Genomic DNA, 19,000 nt, shown 5'->3' on the forward strand with positions numbered 1-19,000 from the left:
ACGAACGCGGGAAGCGGAATCCGAATAGACTGACGTGTGAGCCCGACCAATCGCGAGCCTCGTTAATGTTGCAGTCGGGCTGCCACTGGCCAATGACTGCTCTCCCGCAGCCTGAACGGGGCGGGGCTCTTCTCCACGCGTGGTAGTTGTGTCAAGAGAGCAACACAAACCAGACGCTCGTCTTCACGGGGGACTCGAGCCATAAAGGGAACCATTTATCCAAAGGTAAGCATTTTTTAAAAAACAACAACAACATTCACTTTATGTGCTGAGTGTATTCGCGCTATGTATGTCTGCTGTAACACTGTGGGTCATACGCTTGAATTTACACCGCGTTAATGACGGTAGCCGAAAGAGTCATGCCACTGTTCGGCTGCTGTACTGTAAACAAGTAAACGCGTGTTAAAGCCATTAAAACGACGACTGTTGATCAAGGGAGCATTTTCGTTGCACCATTCCGTGATTAGCTTCCCGTGTGGACGGTTTGACATCCTCTGCTCAGATCAGATGTGGGCAGACGGAGCGTAAACGGGAAGCCCGAGGTGGCGTCCCCGTCCGTGATGCCCCCTCCCATACCCCGTCCGCCGTGTGTTACCCGCCGGGGAGAGTTGTCGTGTAGATGCGAGCCGACGCGCAGACGTCAGCTCCGGGAGGTGTCCGTCCTCCGGACTGAAGCGAGGCCAGGTGACCAGTTCAAACGTCACCTTGACAACGGGACATCGTGCCGTCCACGTTGCTCCTGAAGGCATCGCTGCAGAAAATCCCCAGGGTTCACTAAAACTGGGGATGACTGCTAATGGATGAATAAGGTACAAGGTGTGTCAGGAAAGTTCTAGGACTGATGTCACCAAAATATGTTCCGAATCCCCCTTCGAAGTATTAAGTCTAATAATGCACTTTTCCAACCGCCTTCCCCTGGAAGTCTTCTTCCGAGATCCTCCGCTGCTCCGTCGTCACGGCCATCTTGATGTCGTCCCTCTATTGTAAGCCTTCTTAACATTTGAAAGGTACATTTGAGTCTCCAGAATTAACGTTGTAGATATCAACAACGTCTTAATGACTCGTTTTAATTACATTCTGAATACTGTACTTTGAATTAGCATTCATGACATCTGTAATGGAATTGTGACTAATCGAAATGCGAGATGGAGCTCAAGATAGAGATCTGCACCGTCATTTCACCTTGGACAAATGATGTCACTTTTGCCATTCATTTGTGTTGGGTTTTTCAATATAGATATCTACTATTCACTGCCAATATCCGCAATGGAATAGTAGATATCTGTAACTCTACTTCAAGATACACACACATAAACAAACAACCATTCGCACTCACATTCACACCTACAGGCAAGTTAGTGTCTTCAATCAACCTACCATGCATGTTTTTGGGATGGGGGAGGAAACCGGAGTACCCGGAGAAAACCCACGGATTTGAACCCGGGTCCTCAGAACTGTGAGGCAGATGTGCTAACCAGTCGTCCACGGTGCCGCCTATACGTATAAAAGCATGTGTGATAAAAATTCAATGGCTGCAGAGAGATGAGGTCACATTGAAGAGACCAAGATATCCAGCCATCCATTTTCTGTACGGTTTATCCTCACTTGGGTCGTGGGCGTGCTGGAGTCAATCCCAGCTATCTTGGGGCGAGAGGTGGGGTACACCCTGAACTGGTCGCCAGCCAATCGGAGTGCACACACACAAACAAACAACCGTTCACACTCACATTCACACCTACGGGCAAGTTAGTCTTCAATCAACCTACCATGCATGTTTTTGGGATGTGGGAGGAAACCACCTGTATAAGAGAATGAAATGAAATAAACAGTTTGCCATTTGCGGGGAAGTTCTCCTCCTGCCCCCAAATGCAGAGTTGACATTGTCATTCAGCAGCCTCTTTAACACTGATTGCCGCAATGGAAGATTGATTTCATTTTTGCACATTTGCCTTTTACGCACAACTCGGTGAAGCGGGATATGGCCTCAATCAGATAATTAGGTGAAGTGAATCACCACTATTATCTTCAAAATGTTTGTCAGTGAAACGCGAAAATCGCTTTCAACACAACAGGGTGGGAGGTTTATGTTTTGGGTGTTAAGCTTCACACCCATGTCGTAGCTCCGCAGTATTCCCTTTTACACGTAGCTGTCATCTCGTCGCCTTATTGGAAAAAAATCTGAAAACTTGCTGACTTTTACAGGCAGCGGGTTCTACTTTATAAACATAGCATAGAAACAATTGTGTCAAATCAAAATCCTCATGCTCATGAGTTATAACAGCAGCTCGAGGCCCAGCTTTGTGCCCTATGATAGACCTGTGCCCCATTTTGACAAACAAAGAGTACTTTGTGAGTGCTTTCACTGAGTGTTTTCAGTTGGATATTTCTGGAATGTTAACATTTGGCACTGTTGCACACAACATGTTAAAATGATTCCGCTTGAGCATCCGTACAACGGAAGAGCTGGAGGATTGACTCCCTATTTCTGGATGGGGCTGGGAGGGTGACAGTGTAAAAGTCACTGTGACTGAGTCATGTCTTTAGCTAATGATGCAATTAGAGCAGCACTTGGCGTTTCCTGATTAGATCACCTACTTTCGTAGGCCCGCACCCGAGGAAGCGCGGGCTCGCTCCATTCAGCGGATGCGTTTCAAAAGGTAATTGGCAATTTAGAAGCGAATGAGATTTCATCAAATGTCAACATTTTTATTGTCATCCGCCACAAATTGGTTACTGACATTTCAGCACCTTGGCGTTCTCGCAGAAGGGTCATGTACTCATCACAACGCTAAAGCATCATCTCAACCCACGTGGGATGTCACTCATTGGCTGTTTTGAAGACATTTCAGAGCTGCTTTTATTTGTGGCTCGTTAGTAGCTGACGTCAAGTTACACTTATTTAGAAAACATACTAGTTGAAAATCTGGTTACAACCAAGTAGTGCTCTCCATTTTTACCTCAATTGCGTCAAGACATTAAGAATTTGGTCCATTATCAGTATTTGATTATTCAACAAACCACATTATTTAACAAAAACTGTTTAATTCTGTAATTTTACTTAATTATGTTGTAATGTGGGTTACTCACTGATTCCAGTGGTGAGTGGTGACTCGGTGCTGCATTGAGTGCGCCGAAAAAAAACTAAAGCTAAATCAAAATGTCCTCATTCGAATTGCCACGAATCAAAGAATTACATACTACTTACTTTATTCTGATAAGAGCTGTAATGCTGCCACGCCGCATTTACTTAAAAGAATACAAAATATTCCACGATGTTTAGCTTTTGTTTACGGCCAAAGCCCTCTTGACTTACTGCACATTGTTTCTGCGCATGTACACATTGGAGCTCGACAGAGATCTCCGGAATCTCTGGATAAACTTAGTTAAAAAACAATTAACCAAACAAAAACCAAGCTCTATCCTGAAGGAGGCTTCTATTAGCCTAGCTCCGATTAGCTGCACAGAAATAAATACATGCAAACGCCACAACGGAAGCTGAAAAGGAGCCATCGCTGGAAGGGGTGACTGCGGCAGATTGAATGGGAGAAAGTTAATCCAACACAGGCTGAGTAGTCAGCAGGCTAGCTGGAAAGGTGGCAGCTTGGCCCACGGGGATTTATGGCACAGATGAGGACAGAACAGACCTGGCATTCTATCTTTATTGGTTCAAGTAAGGCATTTTAAACCAAAAAGAAAAATTATTCTGTACAGAGTCACGGCAGCTAAAATGGGTAAGCCAAAACATTGCCAAGGTCCTCTCTTACTGGTTCAATCGATAGTTTTCAAATAATCTAATTGGATTCTTCATTTGTTGGATGATTATTTCGGAATAATACAACGACTAATGATAAGATTGTGATTCGTTAGTCATTCGTTACTGTCAATACTAACAGCGAATTGAGTTTTGGGGGGCGAGTCAGAGCATAAATCATTACTGTATGTTTTTATAGCGTAAAATATTGAGTGCTATTTTTCCTCATTAAAGTACACATTACTGCAATTTTTGTTGTTTGTTTGGGGAAGGCTTAATGGATTAATGGCATCTCCATTCATTTCAATGCGAAAAAAAGATGATGAAGATGATGATGTTTTGAGTTACAAACCTGGTCAAGGAACGAATTAGACCAATTTCAATCGACCATTGTACTTATCAATGTACAGTATTTTCTATACATTTTGTGGTTGATATTTTTACATTTAAATATGTTTACAAATGTGTTTAAAAAGCGTTTAAATGTGTCTAAAGCATGTGGGATGGGTGTTTGTGTGTGTATATATATATATATATATATATATATATATATATGTATATGTGTGTATATATATATGTATATGTGTGTATATATATATGTATATGTGTGTATATATATATATATATATATATACATATATATATGTGTATATATATATATATATATATATATATATATATATATACATATATATATGTGTATATATATATATATATATATATACATATATATATGTGTATATATATATATATATATATACATATATATATGTGTATATATATATATATATATATACATATATATATGTGTATATATATATATATATATATATACATATATATATGTGTATATATATATATATATATATATATATATATATATATATACATATATATATGTATATATATATATGTATATATATATATGTATATATATACACACACACACACGTATACATGCGCAACCAACTTCTGGATTCGACAAAGCAACTGTAGAAATATTAAACCTCTGTAGAGCATTATCTTTTGTCTTCAACCACTATACCAAAGATGACATCTGTCGTTTAGGCTTTGTTCATGTTTACATATAACATCATATTTGTATAAATAATTGCTATACTTTACATGTATTTAACTTTTGTCTGAAGACATCAGCCATGAAGTAAACAAAATTTTAGCAAGTTCGGGTTCAAACCATCATGTCATCGACCGGTAGTTATGCTCGCTATCGCAGCATACACAGGAAGTCCACTAACCTGTTTTCAGGGTTTGGTCACCTGACGTTCCGCATAAAATGGATTATATTGTTTCTGGAGCACAGATTTTCACCTATTACGAGTGGATCTAAAACTTATCCCCCGCACTATACTGCATCTGCCCATCCCAAGTACACAAAAGTCCTCAGATTTGACGTGTTTCCAGTGACCTATTCCTAACAAAATGGGGCCTTGTGGCTATATTTAGGCAAAACCACAAGCACCCATATATACAGGCTAATGCAAATTGTTTTGGCAGTTTGAGATGTGAAAATACACACTGAACTGGACTAACTCCATGTTAGCTCTGCCCAAGGAGTTTTTTTTTTTCTCCTAACAACCCAAAACTGTCTGCCAGCAGCAACTATGTTTAATAATTTTATTAGATTTTAACTTCAGCTGCACGGGATCATCATCATCATCCTGCTGCGTTGTCAGTGTGAGGGATCAGTCAATGCGGCGAATCTACTAGCAGGTCTGCACGGTTGTGGTGTTGGCGATAATTTGATGGGCTTCTGGGTTGTTCAAGAAGTTAGACGCACACACCAGCGGCTTCTGTTTTGTTTGCGTAATACCTGTCACATTCTCTCGATACCATGCACTAATTCCAGAAGATTTTGGGTTATATTTATGAACAACATGCGCATCTTTTGAGAACGAATGATTTGAAACTTGAGACTTTGGTTGGTTTTATTTATGGCTTGTTATCGGAAAATCGTTTAATATTCCTTCAACCATCCCATTACAGGGGTTCCTCGGTTTACAACGGTACCGACATGTAACATTTTGAGGTTACAAAAAGCGTGCAAAGATTTAGCAGAAATATGAAATACAGCACAAGGCACGGTCAGTTAGCACATATGGCCTAGAAGTGTTTTCATACAATTACTGCATTTCTATCAGATTAGTGATAGACTATGGCAGGTTTCGACTTGCATGAGAACGATACCTTAAACCTTGAGCTCCTTGAACTATTACTTTTGCTGAGGACTTAAAGTAAATTCAACCATCTTTGTGAACCCCCCACGTTTAGTTGTGCAAACGTCAGAGGTCGACCCGTTTTCTTTTGGAAATTTCTGCACTGCAGACTGCAACACTTTCTCTTTGAACCGTCCAGTTGTCATGTCTGATCTGCTGTGCGTGTGCCTGTGTTGTGGTAATGGCGTCTACCGTCACACATGGTAGTATCAGTCGTTCTTAAGGAAATAATGTATGTATTTGAGGAGTTTTTATGTATTTATTCAAGTGGACAACACAACCTGAAATTAATTGGGTGTTAGCGAATCAGCCAGTAGTTGTTTCAATTTTTCTTTTACGTTTTGTGTTTATTTTTTATGCCCAACAATGTCAACATGTATTAACTGTTACTTGAAACGTTGGCAGTACAGTTAATGAAGGTTTTATGGTGGCGCAAGTTTGACCCTGGAACGTGCCCGTTTTCCACGTAACCGAATCTGCCCTGATACTGATCCTGCAGATCAGAGCGTACCCAATCGTGTGCATATTGTTATCCACCTCATGACCTTGAACAAATTTGGGGGACAGAATCATGAAAGGGCTTCTTGAAAAACATGGTTATAGTTCAAATAATAGTGCTGTCAGTTTAGTAGTCAGGAGGAGGATGACTGGATCTCCAGGGTTGATCACCTTTCCTTTGAGTTGAGTCATGGAGACATTGTCATACAGCTAACCGTCCCACTATTTCCTTTGAACGTATAGTTGCAGGGGAGTATTTTAGAAAACCTGTTTCAAAACGAACAGTGGTTATCATGAAATAAATTGCTTACCATAATAGAAAGCAATTCCATATATAACAACATCACATTATTACAATGAATGATTTTGTGGAACAAGAAATGCCTTGGATGTATTATTACTGTGTTCATTCATTGTCTGTACTGGGAATGATGCGGCAACACACTGTGGGCTGCCTTTAATTTGGATAACCTTCTGGGAAGTGGCTCTAAATCATGTCTACTATTCAAATGAATATCAGTTTAGGCTTATCTTGTACCCCTTGAAGCAGCAACCAATGTTTTTAATTGCAATAATAGTGGGATACATTTTTTGCTAATTAGTTTCTAGCTTTTATAAGTGCCTCTCATTTTACGCACAAATACACTGCTCTTAATGATAATGGCGAAGAGAACTAATGCTCAAATGTTTGGTTATATCTTGCTTGAGTCGATGCTGACACGTCATGTTTCCTGAAGTTTTTTGCATGCAAGGACAGAAACATGAGTGTTGAGGGCAAAGGTGTCAAGCCTGTTATCACAGAAGGTCCCCCCCCCCCCCCCCCCCCCCATACAAATTAACAATATAGAAGAATTGAAGGTGCCGTGATCCTGATGTTGCTGGAGACTAAAAAAAAACTTCTGGCTAATGTAGTGCTTAGGTTTTTGTACACTTTCCCAGTGAAGCATCTTTGAAATTCTTGGTATGTGACTTTGATGTGTTGCATAATACAAGGAAAGTGTTGTTTGAGGTTGCCAAAAAATAAAAACTGCGGTGCTATAACAAACAATTAGAGTTTTAACAATACTGTATCAAAACCAAAAATTGTGGTACTCTGAGATACAAACCAATCTTTGAAATGTCTCTGTACCTCCAATCAGATAGATCCATATGTGCTAACAGTGCTACCAAACTTAATATTGTTTTAAATTAATAAAAGAAAGTCTGGTTATGTTTCCAGCATCAAAAATAACCGGATCCATACAGTACCACTTTTTTTCCTTGTTTCATAGGGATTCCAATCTCAATGCGTGGTTATGTGGTACCTAAAGACTAGGAATAGAGACGTTGCAGTTTGGTAATTAATCAACAGAGAACACAGCCACATGTCAGGAAGAAAACTGCTGGATGTCCTCCATTGTTGCTCTTAGTGTACTGTGTCACGTGAGTCATTTTGCTTGAATTCACTGGCGGGTGACACTGTGTTTGTGCACTGATGTCATGGTGTTGTCCATCACTCCTATATTTCCTGGGGACAGAGACGAAGTGAGTCTTGGGTAAGCCTGACCCCAGACCTGTACTTTCTCTATTCTCTTTCACATAGACAACGAGCCTCTCATACTACTTCGGGAGTAGGGAAATTCACGTGTTTACAGTTGTTCTTTGTCAGACCCCTCTCTATGGCGTCCAATCGTAACATAGGTGGGGAAAAGGAAGCGCGCTAACCTCGCTGCTCATGAAAGCGACGCCACGAGCACCCCTCCCAAGCACCGGCGATCATGGCACATCAATGTTTAAAGTTTAGGTAGACTTTCAAACTTTTCAACATTTTTACATTTATTTACAATCATTTTGTACTGTACTGAGCGTTTTTAGGCCGTGAAAAAGATCTTTCAAATGTAGGGACAAATGGCTTTAATGGATGACCCCCTCCCCACTCTTATCAGAATCATCTTTATTTGCCAAGTATGTCCAAAAAAGACACAAGGAATTTGTCTCCGGTAGTTGGAGCCGCTCTAGTACGACAACAGACAGTCAACTGACAGAGAACACTTTTGAGACATAAAGACATTGAGAAAAACAGTCACTGAGCAATAAAGAGTTGCTAGTTATCTGGTAATGCCGGTACTATATATATATATATATATATTTTTTTTTTATTTTTTATTTTTTATTTTTTATTTTTTGTTTGACAATTGTGCAAAAAGATGCAGAGTCCTCTAGCACTTAGAGCAGTTCGAATGACTAATCTCGCAATAGTCCGGCGCAAAGGGCGCCGAGACTTCAAGGAGTGTATGCGGTTTAAAGTGACGAGTAGTGCGATAATCTGGGACAATGTTGATTGTGCAAATGTTGCAGTCTGTTAAATCAATGTTGTACTGTACGTGGGTGTTTTTCCTCTGTGCCTTGTTCACTCTATTCAACTTTGAGCCACTTTTGGTAAAAGTGAATTTAGCACCACAAGCTTAATTTTCTTTTTGCTCTCCTGCACACTTCTTGTTCAGTCCTTTTCACCGAAAGCATACTTACTCCATTGCTGACTGTGCATAGGGAGGTGTGTCTATATATGTGTGTTGTGTGTGTGTGAGGAGGGAGGGGCATTTCCTCTAATGCATATACGCTCAGCTCACACATTTATTCGGGTTTCCCCTTTCACCTCTTTCTTTCTTACTCATTCTTCCGCGTCCTTGTCTTGTCACTTGTTTCCGTCTTGCTCATGTCAAATGCTCACATGCTTGTCACACTCGGGCACACAATTCCAGTCACACTGCATCATACGCCGCATCCACTAGAGTTGTGTCATTCCACCTCCCGATCTTCTTGCCGTCTCCCCACTAAGTGTTTGGGAATTCACAGCTGGTGCTCCTCCATTGCTGGCTACTGTATTTTACATTTATTCGCTGCTTCCACTCACTGCGTCAGGAATCCGCTGCAGACTGAGGTAGGTTTTTTTAAAGCATAATTTCTGTGTCTGAGGCTGCATGCAGCCGGTGTCTCGCTCTCTCGCTCTGTCTACTCATTCTCCTCTTTCGTCCCTCTCTTGCTTCCTCTCTTAAGTCTGTCAATGAGAGTCAGGATGCTCCCGCTTGCCCATGCTACATCTGTACGCATGCTACAGCATTTAACGGTGGTGCACATTCGCCAATCTGAGTTGCTCTAGAGCTATCTGAGTGTCTCTGTGGATGTCTTCATGCTTGTTAGGGCTGCTGCATTGAAAACTGTCTTTGCATACCTTATTATGCTGGTATGTACTTAGCTCTCTCCTTTACGCTCTGTTGTCTGAATGTTTGTCATGTTTTATGCATGCTCTAGCGTTTGAATCCTTTCCAGAGACTTGGCTTGAAGGCCTGATTAAACCTCCAAAATAGACAATATGAAAGTCCACATGTTCAAACTTCTGCATTTAAGCAGTAAGGGTCAGTGGATCCTTTTCACCTCAGCTGCCCTGCTGATACTGCTGCTGCATTTTTATCTGTTGCCGTTGCCAGCAACACCCAGAAGAAAAGCCCAAACTGTTCCTTGTGAGAATGATCATCATTTTTGCTGGGACGAATGGTTCACTGTGTTTGTTTTGGAAACATCACCGAGGCTGATTGTTGCAGGAAAGTGTGTGTGTGTGGTGTGTGTGGTGTGTGTGGTGTGTGTGTGTGTGTGTGTGTGTCCATCCGTCCCTGTATGTGCATCTTCACTCATATATACTATGCCTGCTGCCTGCACTTGATGGGCTCTGGTCCAAGCAGAACGCAAAGGAGAGGCAGGCTGCAGGGGTTCTGTTTGGTGCAGTGAGCTGTTGGAAGCTACTGTAAGTACACGAGGATTATGATGTTACGTCACTTCAAAATAACGTAAGGTGAAAATAGAGTTTGAGGCCGGGGTTCATGTTAGGGTTAGTGTTAGGCTCAGGTGTTAGAGTTGGAGGAAATGATGTATTTGTATTAGGTTTCTGGGCTAAAGTGTTAGGGTTAAAAACATTTTGTAAAAAAAAAAAAAAAAAATACCACCACCAAACTGTTGATTTTAGGGAGTTGAGCGGTTAATGTTCTTCGTGTGTGTCTTGGTGTGAGGGTCTTAGTGTTTGCCTTAGGTGTTAGGGTTAGGCATAGGTGTATGAGATAGGGTTAAATATTAGGTTTCATGGCATTGGGCTGAAAGTTAAAACAAAATGTAATTTGAGGGGTAGGAGAAATCACACAGCCTAAATCATAGGGTAAACAAATTTGAAGTCTTTAGTGCTTTAGCCCTAGGCGTGTTTTTATAGCATTTCCATTTTTTAAGGTTTTTAAACACACTTTCAAAACAATATAAACACATTTAAATATATAATATATATTTATAATATTTTGAGAGCGACAAGAGCAAGAGCAATGGATAACGCAAAAATATTGTGCAAACAGTATAAATAATAGAGTAACAACTGTAAATAGAAAAAAAAAATCAGCGCTATAGCAGGACTGTTCTAAGTGAACTGCGATGTAACGGGGGAGGGATTACTGTATCCTAATTTTGCAACTGAGCTGAACTGCACCACAGTTTGTTTGCAAGCAACGGATGTAAGTGTGCATCAGAGTTCTGATGATAACACTTGATCCAGCAAACCAAACGCACTAGTGACCAGAGAGAATCAAACCTCAAGTATAAACACACCCTTTAGTTACTGTTTATTCCCTGCTATGACTATTCAACACAATGAAGAGCAACTCTCCAGTCAGTTAGTCATTTTGAGTGACCACCTCAGTGTACAAGAGGTTTCTTTTAGTGCAGAAACAAGACCAGAAAATGAGATGTCAGATGCAAGCAAAAAAATAGTTGTGGATGTATACTACATGTGTGATATAACAGCTCTCCTTTGCCAGCAAAAGGGTTTGGGATTGACACTAAATGAAACTTTCAGGACACAGGGTGGTGTTGTTTTTAGCAATTCTCAGGTGTCTTTTTCAGTGGGGTTTGTTTAGGCTTACTCTTTCACTAACAGTAATAATCCCCACTATATTATGGTTCATACTTTGCCGTCCCGCTATATCGCTGATTTATTATTATTTTTTTTTTTTTATGCTGTTATTACAGTATTTTTTTTCTGTTAGGCATTGATCTTTTCTCTTTCAATATATTGTGTGTTTAAATGTCTTTGTATCATTTTAAAAGTTTGTTAAAGGCTTAAAAAATGTAAGTGTTGTAAATAGTGTATTTCTATTTCGCGGCTTGTACTTACAGCGGGGGTGTTCTGGAACCTAAACCCCATGATGGCGAAGGGATTTCTGTTTTGCCATTTCTTCCTCTACCTGTGCCTCACACAATTCATAAAAACATATATGTTTTTTTTTTGTAACTAGTCATAGAGTAGCCTCCACTTGTGTTTGGGTATGCATCCTCTGTCAGTGAAGTCTGCAATTTCACATTGTCCCCCTTGAATGCATTTCCTTGTTCTTCTCGGAACAATTTTCAATGCCAAGTTACAACCTTGCTCACTGCAGTGTCCTCACTCTCCTCACGGGACACTTTGACCGCTACATCATCCGAAGTTGGCCAGTCAAATGTCTGGTGAGCAGAAAAAATACCTACAGTCAGCAAACGTATGGTATTACTTTCCCTATCTCTTCAGTGTATAACCTTTATATTAGAGACATCTAATCCTCAACGTTAAAAAAAAACAGGAACATCATAAATCAATCTCTTGGCTTTATGATTCGATATGGTATTGTTTGCATAAATGTCAGTTTTTGTTGTATCATCAGCCCTTGTATAAACATTGAATCCATTCAACCGTAGCTCAGTTCTGCTAGTGCTCATGCATTGAAAGTCAAGGCTCTTATGTGGAAGGTCTAAAAATATGGCCAGAATCAAGTACAAGCTGTTAGCAACGTTAGCCGAAGTTTCCCTCAGATAGGCGAGTGACGAGCTTAACTGAAATGCATCCGCCGAGGCTTAATGCTTGAGCGACGGAATCACTGGGGTGAAAGGCTGACACTGACTAGCCACTGGCATCTTTTGACATTTTCACTCATCGCGACACTTCGCTAATGTAGCCCCTGACACTCTTTATGGCTTTGGTCTGTTGGATGCTCGATTGGGGGTGTTTCCTAAACCGAGCTCAGTAATCATTCTGCTGTTGAGATTTCGTGGCCTGTTTAGCTTCATTAGCCTGGTTTTGAGTTCCCATGAGGCATCACTGTCTCATGCACATGCACACATATTTTGTCACACTTTGATTTTACCTGTGGGTTTTCTACCCTCACCTAGGTAACACGTGTCCTTTCCCAATAGTGAGCACATTCTTAAATTAGTTGTAATGTTGTGATGCGAAAGCTTTCTATAGGTGTTCTGTTGTACCACTTTTTTTTTTTTTTACTTAAAAGTGAAAGTGTGACTCTAATATTGTAGGCTTATTTAACAGAGTTTCTGTAGGAAGAAGAGGTTATATTTTAAACCATCCTTGATGCAAGCTGAGCCCCTTATGAGATGACCGTTTGTTTTTACGGTGTTAGAAAGGAGACTGGTTCATTTAAATGGTAGTCAACAACTTAGTAAAAACAGGATTTGTTTTTGCCTTTTTTTTAAAAGTTTTGCACAGACTAAAGAAACACTACCACACTGTTTTATGGATACCGAATCAGCGTTTATTGATAGACACATGAGTTCAGGTTTGCGTAACCAAATACGTCTGTTTTGAAATCTGCTTTCAGGCTCCAAAACACCATTGGCGTGAAACAGCAAATGGCCAAAACACCACTGTCTGTTATTAGTGTAAAAAGACCCTCAATAAAGCATAGACCCTGGCTGCAATGATTGGAAATACTCCTCCTGCAGAGGCCCGCCTCCTGCGTATGACTAAATTCTGACTTGTAAGATTTTAATATTATTCACAGAAAAAGGTCATGCAATGCAATTTACATATCACTGGTGTCGGGGGGAATCCTCCCAAACTACCACTTTCAGGAAACCCACAAAAGATTGTTGGGCCATTAACAATGCATCATCAAAGAGAGCAAGCTTTTTTTCAGCTTGAAAAATATGGAATTTCAGCCCGATGCGAGCGATATGATCCAATTAGCCGACTAATCGCAAAAATAATCCATGACTAGTCGACTATCAAAATAATCGTTTGTTTGATACTAGTAGAATGTAATACATTCTTCCTTGGCCCATGTTCTATGTATATATGTATGTATAAATATTGAACACGTTCAGAATTTAAGATTGTCGACCCCGACCTGTTTTGGACCCTAAAATCAGGACAAATCCACTCTTAACACACGTCAGACCTAAGGACAGTCTTATAGGATAATCTTATAAGATTTAAGATTGTCTGGCATTCGACGTGCTTGGTCGGGAAGAGGCAAAACCGGCACAAAAAAAGGCAGATTTTCCGTACCTGGCCTAAGTGTCTCTGTTGTGTAGATCTACGCATGGTACATGGAGCAAGGATGTAGAGTATTGGACAGAGCCGACGCCGGTCCGCCGGTGGTTCACGAGCCTCCTAGCGGCTAATACATACTAGCCAAACCGCTATAGTAGCAGACCACTTCTCATTGGAGCGGTCCAACTCCACCACCACAGCAATGACAATTTATGTAGTCGGAAAACACTATCTTATTCATTTTATTTATCGAACAATAAGTCGATATAATAATTATCGTGACAGGTCTAGTTGAAAGCGTGTGCGAGGAGTAGCACTATAAAAGTTTTTTATATGGTCTTTCTCTATCGCAGAATTTGTACCTATTTTAGGTGGGCCTGGAATGTATCCTCTGCAATCACTGCATAAGCTGTATATAACCAGGGCAATGGTTCACGGTTACAGCAGTGCTGCTGGCAGTGTTTCACATTCTCACACTCCTGTTGTCCTGTTACATTTTATCAAGGTTAATGTAACAACGCAGATGGCATTGGCAGTCCACGAGATAACTTGGACACGTTGCCCAGACATGGTGGATCAAAGTAAGTGGTGTAGCCACTGTTACCCCAGGGTACCGTAAATCAGTCAACAATCTCGTTTATCTTCAACAATGATTGGCTTTGACACATACTGTGGGCAGGCCCATGGCATGTATGTAGACATGAATAAACAGCACGGTGTTAACCCTTCATGCCTCAGGAAACCTGGCGCCATTCTCATGCTTGACCGCACAGACACTAAGAGATTTCTGTAGGTACCCTGATGTAACGGGTCTGTGTGTACAGACCCGTGTTTTATTTACATCCTATAGAAAGTAAGAATGGAGCCGGCATGCGTTGATTCATATTCTACTACTCAGTCATTGTGCGGCGCATGTGGCTATTAAGTTTGTCCTACTTTTGACAGAAGGTTTAGTGTCTTCATCCGCTGCACTACAGCTGCCCTGTTGGCACCGTTTAAGGCTAGTTTTCCCACTTCTACAGTATAGTACACAAGAAATACATGGTAGTTACCAGCTACTAGAGAAATGAGCTCTCTGTTAACTAAGGCCCGTCCAGTAATACAGCATGAAAGTTTCTATCGCTCTGTTCCGTATAAAGGGCATCTCTTCAAATGCCAATCAATACGTGGTATCTGATTAAGGAGAAACGTGTTCGAAAAAAACAGCTGCACGAGTCTCGTGTAAGTGTGAGAGACTAGCAACCCTGCTAAGTCGAGCGTGAGCGAGTCAAACCGCCGCATACACGCGTATGCTGGATGTGTTCAGACGAACGGAAGGAAGCGTGTGCAATTGCTGCTTTTGAACTGGAGGATTTCTTTTGACGTCTGCAACCGATCCAGAGGTTGGAGCGTTATGATATGAGCAACATGAATGCAAGTGGACAATAGGACATAATCACTGTTTGCCTACTTCTGGGGAAAAGCTAAAACTCTTTGGGAGAATGTGTCAATTTATATATAAACGCTGTGTAGTCGGAAATTCAAATTCAATCACAATCATTCTGGGAAGCTGGACGATGTTTTGGCCATATCTAGAACACAATGTCCATTAGGAAATTTAAATTAATTCATTTCAGGGTTGTAGTGTTTCCACGATAAAAAAGGATTTAAGGAACAGTTTAACATTGTCATGTAAGTGTAAAATGAAGTTGAAATATAAACAAACACTAAATGGTGTACAGTGAACCCCTGTTCATCGTGGGGGATACATTCCAGACTCACCTGCAAAAGGTAAAAATCTGCAGTTTAGAGAGACCATATAAAAGCATGAATTTTCTGTTTTATTCCTCCCACACGCTTTAAACACTTAAATTTGTTCAGACACACATTTCAAACACATTGTACACATTTGAACACAAAAATTGCAAGCATAAAATGTATAGAAAATACTGTGCATATTATAGTGTGTGTGTGTGTGTGTGTGTGTGTGTGTGTGTGTGTGTGTGTGTGTGTGTGTGTGTGCGTGCATTTACAAGGAAGAGGTGGGGCTTGGTGGTGTGGTGTATACACATCCAAGTCTGCGTGGCCTGGGCAAGACCTGAAGCTGACAGCAACTCCTGCATGAGTGTGCTCTTTGTGTTTTTGTTTTGAAGACAAGCGCGAACGTTGAACCACAATATGGCAGAAGAACACTATACTCAATTAAGTCTCTTATCTAACGTAGCTGCCAGGGTCCCTATGTAATGTGTTGCACTAAACTTTCTTTCGTTCAGCAATGTTGCTGTGCTACAGGGGTGTGCAATGCTAGCCCATGTTGCACTATGTCACAAGTTTGCCTTGTCCGTACAATACCTCACAATAATTTCCATTTCTACTTTAATGGTCATCGTAATCGTCATTTTTTGTTGTTGTTATAACTGGTACTCTTCTGTAGGGTATTACAAAAAAGCCACAGATAAAGCAAAGTCTGTCTTAATGGAGAGGAGTTAATCCGCATGATCATGTGATAGTTCCACTTTGCATGACTTTGCGTGTGTTGTTTGACAAAAAGCATCATTTAGTCAAGGTATACTATAGACTTTTATGTTAGCTTCCTGTGGTAGCTGCTCGTTAGTTGCCATATGCTTGAGTTTTGTGTGTTGTTTTAAACTTCTTATTTCAGTAGCCTCCCTGGGAAAAAAAAAATATATATATATATATATTAATGGTGTTAATCCTATAGATACTGAGATTTGGAGAGTTTGAATGAGCTCTGTAGAGGTCTCACAAAATGTTTTGAAGTTTTTGCATGACTGTGTTTCAAGTTCTAAATTTAATTTCAAAATGTTTGACGTTGGGGCCATTCACATTCAGAGGTTCCACTGGATTCATATTCTTGTACCATTGAGTAAATGTCTGGTTTCAATATACTTTAAGTGCAAACTTTGCCATGCACTTTTGAAACATCAAAGTAAAACAAAGACAAAATGTGAGTTTCTAAGTGAAACTCGTCTGATTATTAATGGCGGATTGGTGAGTGCTACACTCTGGATGCAATCCCATGTATTGAATGTCCATCTACTTTGTGTAATACACAGCATGTGCTGTGTGTGTGCGGGAATGTGTGTGTGCTTGTGTGTGCGTCGGCCGTCCTTGACAAAAGTGACCACTTTGAGTGGGCAAAGTAGCGTGGACTGTGTGAGTGAGGAGTGCTGTGGGTGGGCTGATGTACAATATTGTAATTTGCTTGTTAATCTCTTAATCACATCAGTTTCATACTGTGGTACTCTGCCAGGGCTGAGCCAGGATGCAGTAGTCCAGTACACAGAAGCTGGTTGTCTGCAGTATTTTGCATACATAGGAGCTTGCAAGTCTCAAATGTTTTAAACATTTTGGACATCAAACTGTTGAAATGTGTGACGTCGTAGAATCTGGCTAACCCTTCTCTTTCTAGACCTCATTTCAACCAGAATCAAGGGATTAAGTCTTGGGTCTTTTGTGTTTTCGCACATTTTCTCGAAGTGCTCTAAGTACTTTCTTTAGTCCAGCGAGTGTTTCAGTTTCTTTATACAGTGAGTCCTCGGTTCACAATTGAATCCTATTACATAATATACTGTAAAAATGTTCTAGCCATAACTTTAATAGTATGGAAATTCAGACAAATTGTTCTGGAAGTGAATTTCTATCATTTGGCAGCTCTGGGATTTAGCAGGCGATTCTGAGCCTTACAAATTATAAAAAGAAAAAATGGCTCTTAAAGCACTGTCCCTTGAATCTGTGCATACAACAGAAGCACAACATTCTTGGTCTTTTTTTCTCATTTTGCAGTGACTTGAAGTGAGCCATTTGTATGTGTAAGAGATGGCCACTTGATTAGAAGTAGCAAAGGAGGACTGCAGCCGGGCTTGTTGTGTCAGTGGTTTCGCATACGAAACATCCCAAAGGCTCGTATCCCGCATTTGAAATAGGCTTTTTGTGCCTGATTACTGAAAGAGGCAAAAAGACATGTTACTGAGGTACAGAAAAAAAAAAAATGATCGTGCCGATAATTTGGGGGAAGCCAGCAACTGCATAAAAGCCATTTTTCGTGTTACTTAACTTGCCCTGAGTGCAAAACCAAGAAGAAGAAAAAAAAAAAAAAAAAGAAACACGGTCCCGTAAGGGCGTATCACACTGTGCAGTGCAGGTTTACGCCGTTCACCGTTCGTAATCTCTAAATGTACACCACTATTCAAAATTTAGAGGTCGCCCCTATAATTTCATCTTTTTCATGAAAACCTGTAATTGGGTATACTGTATGTACACTCTCGTTTAGAAGTTCGGACATCACTTAGAAAAGTCCTTGTTTGAGAAGAAAATATATATGTATATTTTTTTAACTGCATTAAGTATGTGTACTTTATTTCTGATTAATGTTCACATCATTGAAAAAAAGCAACAACAACTCTGCTTTTGGTTCAAAAGCAAGGACATTTGTAAGTGACCCAAAACGTTTCAATGGTCGTGTATGTGTGTCGGGACCATAGAGGACCCATGCTGTGTCCAGTACTTTTTCTTTAGAGTTAGCAAGCCCTATGTTTGTCACAGTACAAAGAATGGATGGATGGGATTGGTTGTTATCAAAGGGTAGAGTGTCATGTGTGTGTGTGTTTTTTGTAACTTATAGTGGTTGATTTCATTTTATACTTATCACCTTTCTTACCCTTTCTCATTTATCATTAAAGTTGAGTGTTTACAGGGTGTTTTAGCATATTAGTAGAGACTTGTTAACTTATGTGCATAACAGTTACAAATGTCAGAAAGTACTGAAAACATTACCTTTCTAGCTAGTTAATAATTGTTTTATGTTGGGATTTTGAAACAACCATGTCATAGGTGTCTCTATTTAGTCTATTTTTTTGTCTTTGCAATGATTGTCTTATTATTCTCCTGCAGTGTGCTAATGTGTTCTCTTGGTGTCCTGCAGCATTTTCCCCTCTGCAGTGCTAGCAATAACCTACACGGGCCCTGAAAGGCTTAAATTCTGTCCTATTAAATTCCGCTTCAGTCTCTTTGGATGTCCATGTGTTCTGTGTCAGTGTGATTTATGCACGTACTGGATGGTGTTTCTGTTGAAGCACCAGTTTGTTATGCTGGGATGGGCTATAACTCTGCACAAGGGCAAAAGAAACCGGACGCAACGAGTGCTGATTCATCTTCCTGCTGTCAGCGATACGATCATCTTGG

The 19,000-nt window shown here is 40.4% G+C and overlaps 1 protein-coding gene across 4 annotated transcripts in view; it reads left to right on the forward strand.

The window, feature by feature from the left end:
* The first annotated feature begins 94 nt into the window (after positions 1 to 94).
* The window catches only part of kcnab2a (potassium voltage-gated channel subfamily A regulatory beta subunit 2a), a 96,772-nt gene continuing 77,866 nt past the window's right edge, over positions 95 to 19,000 (forward strand). For 2 of the 4 annotated variants that reach the window (XM_061784019.1, XM_061784022.1), the window contains exon 1: positions 95 to 225. The gene's annotated coding sequence lies outside the window, so the exon portion shown is untranslated. Of the gene's footprint in view, positions 226 to 9,142; positions 9,404 to 19,000 lie in introns of those variants that run through there. The other 2 variants (XM_061784021.1, XM_061784020.1) reach the window with 2 other exon arrangements.

Source organism: Phyllopteryx taeniolatus, chromosome 9 (genome assembly GCF_024500385.1).
Source record: "Phyllopteryx taeniolatus isolate TA_2022b chromosome 9, UOR_Ptae_1.2, whole genome shotgun sequence".
In the NCBI taxonomy this organism is placed as follows: Eukaryota; Metazoa; Chordata; class Actinopteri; order Syngnathiformes; family Syngnathidae; genus Phyllopteryx; species Phyllopteryx taeniolatus.